This window comes from Gossypium arboreum, chromosome 13 (genome assembly GCF_025698485.1).
Source record: "Gossypium arboreum isolate Shixiya-1 chromosome 13, ASM2569848v2, whole genome shotgun sequence".
Classification (NCBI taxonomy): Eukaryota; Viridiplantae; Streptophyta; class Magnoliopsida; order Malvales; family Malvaceae; genus Gossypium; species Gossypium arboreum.
This window is the reverse complement of record NC_069082.1, coordinates 63,883,192-63,892,653: the sequence shown is the minus strand read 5'-3', so window position 1 is coordinate 63,892,653 and position 9,462 is coordinate 63,883,192.

Here is a 9,462-nt window from a genome sequence, read left to right as displayed (position 1 = left end):
TCGGATTATCTCGTTATTTACACACCTCAAATCGATGGTTTTTCTTTTGTAATTTACAATTGCATCATGTACGGTCAACCAATCCATACCGAGGATAACATCAAATTCATCAAACGGTAAAAGCATCAAATCGGTAGGAAAACAGAACCTCGGATTACTAGGGACATTTCTTGCACACTTTATCGACAAGCACGTAACGACCCAAAGGATTTGACACCCGAATTACAAACTCAGTAGACTCAACAGGTAGAGTCTTACTGGATACTAAGGTTTCACATATATAAGAATGAGTAGAACCAGGGTCAATCAAAGCAATCACATTAGTATCAAAGAGAGTAAAAGTACCGGTAATAACATCGGCGAGGAAGCATCCTCGCGTGCGGCGTATAAGCGTAAGCTCTAGCAGAGCACGAGCCTCGAGATCTGGTTGTAGCATCTCGGATCCTCTCTGACTGCCACTAGTATTGCCCGTATTCCTAGATGGTCTACCCCGGCGGTAGTAGCACCGGTTTCCCACTCGATTTACATTCATTCGGACAATCTCGGGCAATCTTTAATAAAGTGGTCACCTGATCCGCACTTATAACGAGGCGGTCATGGAATCTACAACTCCCGAATGCCATTTACCACAATCGACACTCAGTTCGTCTCGACGATCATTTCCAACATTTGGCGGCCAAAGTGACTCGTGCACTCACGGGGGTCGATCACGATCTCGTCTAGAAAAACCCGAAGTGCCTCTAGATCGGCCTAAATCATCTCTGAATTTCTTCGATGACTGTTGAAAGGGCCTCCCCGAAGACCTCTTATGAAACTCCTTTGCTCCCATATCAGCTTTTCTTTTCTCCATACTGAGCTCCTTGGCTTTGCAAGCTCGCTCGATAAGTACCACAAATTCTCGGATTTCTAAAATGCCAACATACAGCTTTATATCATCATTCAGTCCATCCTCGAAACGTTTACACATCACGGCTTCTGAAGAAATGCATTCTCGAGCGTACCGGCTAAGCCTTACAAACTTTCGTTCATAATCGGTCACCGACATGGAACCTTGTTTAAGTTTAAGAAATTCCTTCCGTTTTTAATCCATGAATCTTTGACTGATATACTTTTTCCGAAACTCAGTTTGGAAAAACTCCCAAGTTACTTGCTCTCTGGGCACAACAGAAGTCAACGTATTCCACCAATAGTAGGTAGAATCACGTAGCAAGGAGATAATACACTTTAGGCACTCATCGAGTGTACAAGATAGCTCATCGAGTACCCGAATAGTGTTGTCCAACCAAAATTCAGCTTGCTCGGCATCATCACTGTCCGTAACTTTAAATTCAGTAGCCCTATGTTTTCAGATTCTGTCAACTGGGGGCTTGTTTGACCTTATTTGGTCAGTTACCGGAGGTATTGTAGGTGCGGGGGTGGTATTAGTCGGGAATGGAGGTTGTGGAACTGCCGTATTAGTTCGAATGTATTGGTTGAACCAATCATTCATCACGCTATAAAAAGCTTGTCTAGCTTCATCATTCGGATTACTAGCAATAGGTTGAGAGTCCGCCGGCGCTGTCCTTGTGTGGGAGCAGGCGCTACACTCTCAAGATCATCAGCTACCGCTCGGTTGGGATCGGGATCCATTACTATAAATAAACACATTTTCAATTGTCAGAAATCACCACACTATCAAATAATCACATAATGGCATGTATAGCTAGACCCAAACGTATTACGGTAGTCCTAGAATCGACTAAACCGTAGCTCTGATAACAATTTAATTGTAACACCCGTGCAGAGACCGTTGCGGAGTCGGACACGAGGTGTTAACGGACTAAATTCACTTATTTTCACGATCCATTTAAAAATTTCCGGACAAGTGGCTAACTGCGTCACTGTCACCTTAAAAATCATATCTTAAGTTCCAAAACTCAAAAACCAGTTCCGTAAATTTTTCCTGAAACTAGACTCATATATCCATCAACAAATCTTTTTCTAGAATTGTTGGTCAAGCCAATTAGTACATTTTATTAGTTAAAGTCTCCCCTATTTCAGGGTTCGACTACTCTGACCTTCATGCATTACTACTTAGATATCTACTTGTACAGGGCTTCAATACTTATACCGTTTGTTTCTAAAGAAACTAGACTCGAAAAAGAATCTGTAAATATAGGGAATGACTTCTAATTATCTCTGGTCAATTTATAGTGAATTCCCAAATTCGGAATAGAGGATCCAGAAATCAATCTGGCCCTGTTTCACGAAAACTTAAACATCTCATAAAATACGGCTCATATGATTGTTTCGTTACTTTCATATGAAAATAGATTCATCAAGGTTCAATTACATAATTTATTCACCATTTAATTCCATTCCTACTATTTTTAGTGATTTTTCAAATCTACACTACTGCTGCTGTCAACATCTGTTTTTAAGGTAAACTTTACCTATTTCATGGTTTTCCATGAATCAACTAGAGTTTGTCATACATAGCACCAAAATGATCATGATTAACCATTCCAATGGCTAATCGTTACCAAACATTTCCATACCTCTCAATGAACAACATACAAAACGATTATAATGCTATGCTCAAAGTATATATAAGCCATTTTCGCATGGCTATCCAAATTTATATAAAACCAAAGGGTCCATGACCAACAACAAAAAGGGTAGTCCTATACATGCCATTAGCAGAGTTCAACTAAAAGAGTACCAAAAGAGCTTTGATAGTGTGGGCGACTTGACTTTGACAATCCAGAGTCGATGGTGACGAACCAAAATCTATAAAAGAGAATCAAAGAAATGAATAAGCATTTAATGCTTAGTAAATTTTGAGCAATGAAATTAGGCACAACTGAAGTATAGCATTCATATAACTAAACGGATAATTTCATATACACATATTCTCAAAAATCAGTCCTACTTCACATTCCCAACCCTTATATTCATACATAAGGGATCAACTTAACCAAAGGCCGGAAGCTCATTAATCGACTGAGCGAATAATATTTAAAAGGAATCAACTACTCCAATGCATATACGAAACGTACCTCATCGTTGGGATTTTACGAGCGTATTAGTTGAAATTATTATAGCAAGATCGCTCATTCCCAAACCAAGTACCTTCGAAATTTAGACGGATATAGCTACTCGCTCAAATGCCTTCGGGACTTAGCCCGGTTATAGTAACTCGCACAAATGCCTTCGGGACTTAGCCCGGACATAGTAACTCGCACAAATGCCTTCGGGCTTAGCTCGAAAATAGTAACTCGCACAAATGCCTTCAGGCTTAGCTCGAAAATAGTAACTCGCACAAATGCCTTCGGGACTTAGCCCGGAAATAGTAACTCGCACAAATGCCTTCGGGACTTAGCCCGGTTATCATCCGAATATTCATGCACATATCAATAAATCATGACACATCTCTATTTCATTTTCATAACTAGAATTCAAACACAAGTGACTTATTAAGCATTCCCATTTTCGACAATAGCCACATACAAACAACATGATTTGGTTTGCTTTATGACATGATCTCTATGCACATCGACTGCCGTCATACGTATAGACTAATTAACTCAACATATAATTCAAGTAGAATCATTATATCACCGTTTATTTGTTATGCTTATACGTCATAACTTAATCAAATCGTAAATCGAGTTTCATTACTCGAAACTTACCTCGGATGTTATCGAGCGATTTAACGACTATTCGATCACTTTTTCCTTCCCTTTATTGGATTTAGTTCCCCTTTGCTCTTGAGCTTAATTTAACAAATAAATTGATTTAATCATTTGAACATCAAAGAGAGAAACTCAAGGTACTTAGCCCATATATACATTAGACATTAGAGTCACATATATATGAAATCATGAATCAAACTCAACATATTAGCCCACACTCTCTTTTAGCCGATTATCTAAGCCAAGATAAAAGCATCAATATGCTTGCCTCTAACCGAATACATGCAACACCAATCTATCTCATTTGGCCGGATATGCATGTCTATGTTGAGGCCGATTATATGCTTAATACTTCCTACAAATATGGTTACTTGTATTGACTACATACCATTTTGTTTCAAGTTCAAAACTCGGCTAATACACATATATACACTAGTAATCAAATACTAACATTTGCACTTCACCTTACTACCATTTCTCATCCAAATAACATGAACAACAACCATATTTCTCTTCTACTTCCTACCATGACCGAATGCATCAAGACACCATACCATTTCAATTTTGGTCATGGGTTAAACAGAGAACTTAATGTCTAACTCAAAAATGCTAAAAAGAAAATCCAAGAGTCAGCAATCCACCATCACATGTATCATTACAAAGCTTCACATTTAGCATGCAAATGACATCAACACAAATCCACCTTAGCCGAAACTTAACTCATCTTCATGCCTCATCACCACAACATCAAACACCAACCAAGAAGACAACACCCATGGCCGAATATCATCTCCATCACATAGCAAAGATATAAACCATGGGCTAGGTAGAACTCAAGCTAACAACTAAAAATATGCATGAATCTCATGGAACAACATCAAACATACCTCCTCCTAAACACCAACCAACCGAACATGAAGCAAGAAAATCCTCTTCCTCTTCCTTCCTCAAGTCACGGCAATGGAGGAGTAGCCTAGCTCATTCATTTTTTTTTTCTCTTAGAATTTTCAGCCAAAAAAAAATGTTAAAGGATGGACACTTTTTTTTCTTTGTTTTCATCACCCTCCATCTCCTTATTTTATTACTAACCCTTTTATTTTATTATTTATAACATAAAGCATTAACACAACATGTTTATGACATGTTTTACCCATAACATTTTGTCCACCCTCATTGTCATGGCCGGCCACTACTAATTAAGTGGGGAAATTGACATGCAAGTCCACCTTTTTGATTACATGCACTAATAGATCCTTATAGATTAACCTATCACATTTCAAAAGTCTCACACATAAGTCCTATTAGCTGAATTCACATGCAATCGACTAAATCGAAGCTTAAAACTTTCACACATTCATATTCACATATTTTAGACAATAAATATCATATTCAAATAATTTGGCGACTCGATTTAGCGGTCCCGAAACCGCTTTCCAACTAGGGTCACTTTAGGGCTGTCACAAGGCTAAATTCTATCCATAGCATATGCTATAGAGAGCTTAATATGGATTACCTGTTTGGGTTAAATCCAATTTATAACCTAAGCTCAAGAAGGCTTACATTAGAACTGTGACAACCCTAATTAGACCCTAGTCGGAATGTGGTTTCGAGACCACATTACCGAGCCAAAAATTTATTTTTGTGTTTTAATTACATAAATTTTTGTGTGACAGTGAATATATGAGAAATTAAATGCTTAATATTAGCTTTAGGAATGTGAATTAATTCGAAAAGGACCTAGTTGAGGAAGTTAGAAAAGATGATAGATGAATTATAAGGAGTAATTAATAATAGGGAGAGGAAGCATGGCTTTGCATGTCAAATTACCCATAAAATACATGGTGGCCGGCCAAGGAGTGATGATGCTCCACTCATTCTAAATTAATATATTTTTTTTAGTTAACAAATGATGGGAATAATAATAGGAAAGTGAACAAAAAAAAGGGGGTGTTCATACTTGCCATCTCCTAGCCGAAAAACCAAGAAAAAGAAAGGGAGAAAAATTTTGAAGAAGTTCGGCCATTGCTTGTATCTAGGAGGAGTGTTTGATGTTGTGGCATGAAAATGAGGGAGTTTGAATGCTTAATAAGGAGGGAAGAAGGAGTGTTCATGTTTTCTTTCTTTTGCAATTGTCGTAACTAGAGGAAGAAGAGGAAGCAAGATTCGCCAAGGTGGTCCTTTAGATCAAGGTATGTTCAATGATATTTTTGGAAGTTTACACAACCTTTGGGTGATGAGTCTAAATTCTATCTATCCCATGGTTGGATTTGGGGTTGTCGGAGAGTTAGGCTTTGACTAAGAAGCTTAAAAATTTTAGTTGATACCTTGATGCTATTAACATGTTAGTTATATGTATGTGTTAAATTGCTTGTTATGTTAGCATGAAAGTTGAAGTTATTAAGTCACTTTGTTGGAGGTGCCGAATTTAGGACTAAGAAGAGAATGAGTATTCGGCTAACATGGTTGAAAGGTGGATATGCCGATTTTTTTTTTAGATTTAGACTATGAGAATGGCTATAATGGGCATTAAGATGTGGAACTTAAGAAATGTAGTTATATGTGGATTTACATGATGTTACAAATAGATGTGAAAATATGCTAGATTAGGAAAAATTCGATCAAGTGTTCATGAGATGAAATTAGATGTTTAAATGATGTTATAGTTGACATTGTACATACATTCGGCCATCTAATTGAGTATGAAGGTGGTGTTAAATCTAATTGTGATGCCCATTCGGAAGCATATATATATATATATATATATACATAAGTATGCCCATTCGTGAGGTTACCTTTGATTATGTGTATAATCGACTAAATGGGTAATTAGTGAGGATGGTTGCCGAATATACTAACATACATATGCATGTGCAATTGGATTATAAATATTTAGCAAGGTGGTTAAACTAGTTGATTTATTGATTAAGCTCAAGGAGTTAAAGGAGGAGAATCAAGCAAAGGCAAAGAAAAGATCATCGAGTAGCCGAGTTGGAACCGTCTTACCCAACACAAGGTAAGTCATTAAGCATATATTTTGTATTAATTTAAATGATCATAACGTCTATGTAATGATGCTGAATGGAATGATAAATATATATATATATACATGTATGCATGGAGTGATGAAAGTATTGAATGAAAAGAAAAGAGGTGAGATGTCTTGAGTTGTTGGTTTCGGCACTAAGAGTGCGGTGTAAACATTCATGATCATGAGATTGGCACTAAGTGTGCGGGTTCAAATTGTATAGCACTAAGTGTGCGAGTTTGATTATATAGCACTAAGTTTGCGAGTTCGACTATTAAGCACTAAGTGTGCGGGCTTATTATACATTCTCTAATAAATATACATGCTCTAAGTGTGCGGCCTTATCGAGTCAATCATGGACAGTGATGCGAGTAAACACCTTGAGCTCATGAGGAATAGACATTTTATTTATATTTGGGATTGAGCTTGGTAAGTCTTGAACCTATGTGGTGATTATACTTGAAGATAAATGCATCCAATGTCATATGGTGTAATGTATGAAATATCAAAGTAGGGCTTGGTATGAGATCGAACCGAAATGCCTAAGGAATTATAGCACGAGTTTGGGTATGGATGGAGGATTTTCATCCGCATTATTTATTTTCTCTTATGATATATTATTACTGAACGGCAATGTAATGCTTATGACTTCTTGAGTTATATACTCACTCGGTGTTTGCTTGTCACCTACTTTAGGTTTCTTGGACTCGTCTTTTTGCGTGCTCGGATGTCATCAAGTCATCACACCGCTAGCAACTTTTGGTATCTTCTTTTTAGTCGGTCTAGGAGAACATTTCGGCATGTATAGGCTAATATGTTTTGTTGAAATTTTGTATGTAAACTTTTAGCCATGCGAAAATGGCATAAATGTTCGGTTGGATTTGGTTCTATAATGTTAGGTCGCAAGTCTTGGTAATTCGATTTTTATGCCATATGTCATGGTTGATTATTTTGGTGTTAAAATTCATGATATGGCAATAGTGTAGTAGGGAGATGTTTGACAATGATTAGCCTTTGGCATGGCTAGTCATGATCATAATTTGTGATATGTATGATGAATTACTAGTTAGATCAAGGAGAAATCACGAAATAGGCATAGTTGCTTTAGTAACAGATGCTGGCAGCAGCAGTGACGTGAGATTGAAAAATCACTAAAAATAGTAGGAATGGAATTAAATAATGAATAAATTATGTAATCGAATCTAGATGAGTCTATTTTCATATAGAAGAAACGAAACGACCATATGAGCTGTATGTTAGGAGATAATTAAACTCTTGTGAAACAGGGCCAGAGCGATTTTTGGATCCCCTGTCCCGACTTTAGAAATTCGTCCTAAATTAATCAGAGACAATTAGAAGTCATGCTTTATATGTATAGATTTCCTTTTGAGTCTAGTTTCATTAGAAACCAACAGCATAAGTATTGGAGCTCTGTAAAGGGAGATATCTAAGTCGTAATGCACAAGGGTCAGAGTAGTCCAACCCAGGAACAGGGACGATTTTAACCAATAAACTGTACCAATTGTCCCAGCCAAAAATTCTACAAAAATTCTACCATATAGATATATGAGTCTAGTTCCGGGGAAAATTTATGGAACTGGATTTCGAGTTTCAGAACTCAAGATATGATTTTTAATGCGACTCGTATGCAGATTGGTAGCTTGTCTGGGAAATTTCTAATAAGTGGTTTGAAGTCTGTTAACACCTCGTGTTCGACTCCGGTGACGGTCTCGGGTTCGGGGTGTTACAATTTAATTGGTATCAGAGCTATGGTTTAGTCGGTTCTAGGACTACCATAGCACGTATGAGTCTAGCTATACATGCCTTAATGTTAATGTTTAAATGTGTGATGACTTCGATGGTTAAAATTTTGTTTTGATTAGTAAATGGATCCGGTGTAGAGAGAACCTTGGCGGATGACGTTGAAAGTGTAGCGGCTGCTCTTGCACAAGGGACGCCGCTGTTGAACCTCGGTCATCTGCGAATAATCAAGGTGAGGGGCTAAACAAGCCTTCTTTACCATGATGAATGAGTGGGTCGCGCAATATGCTGAACCAATCCGGCTGTCCAACAATTCCAATTTGAATAATCCACCCCAAGAGCCCGTAATGCCATCGATTCTCGATCCTGTGAGGCCGAGTAAGCCACCAGAGACTTGATTATGAAGCGAGGCTGAGGAGTTCAGGCCATAGTTCTTGGCGATCTTAGAAAGGGTCGAGTTTTGGCTTGATAACACCATTCGGTGTTTGATGAACCATCATACACACCGATGAATGTCTAAAGTGTGCTATATCCTTGTTGCGGGACTCACCTACTATTGGTGGAGGACCTTGATTTCCATAGTCCCAAACGAGCGAGTTACTTGGGATTTCTTTCAAACGAATTTGAAAGAAGTATATTAGTCAACGGTTCATCGATCAAAAACGTAAGGAATTCTTGGAACTCAAGCAAGGCCGTATGACAGTATCTGAATACGAACATGAGTTCGTAAGACTCAGTCGGTATGCCCGGGAGTGTGTGGCCGATGAGGTTGCTATGTGCAAAAGATTTGAAGAAGGATTGAATGAAGATTTAAAGCTACTAGTGGGTATTTTGGAGATAAAGGAGTTCGTAACACTAGTCGAACGAGCCTGCAAGGCGGAAGAACTTGGAAAGGAGAAGAAGAAGGCTGAATTTGAAGCTAGAGACTATCGTAAAAGATCGACGGGTAAAGCTCCGTTCTCGGCTGTAAAGAAGTTCAGGGAGGACACTAGTAAGTCGAGG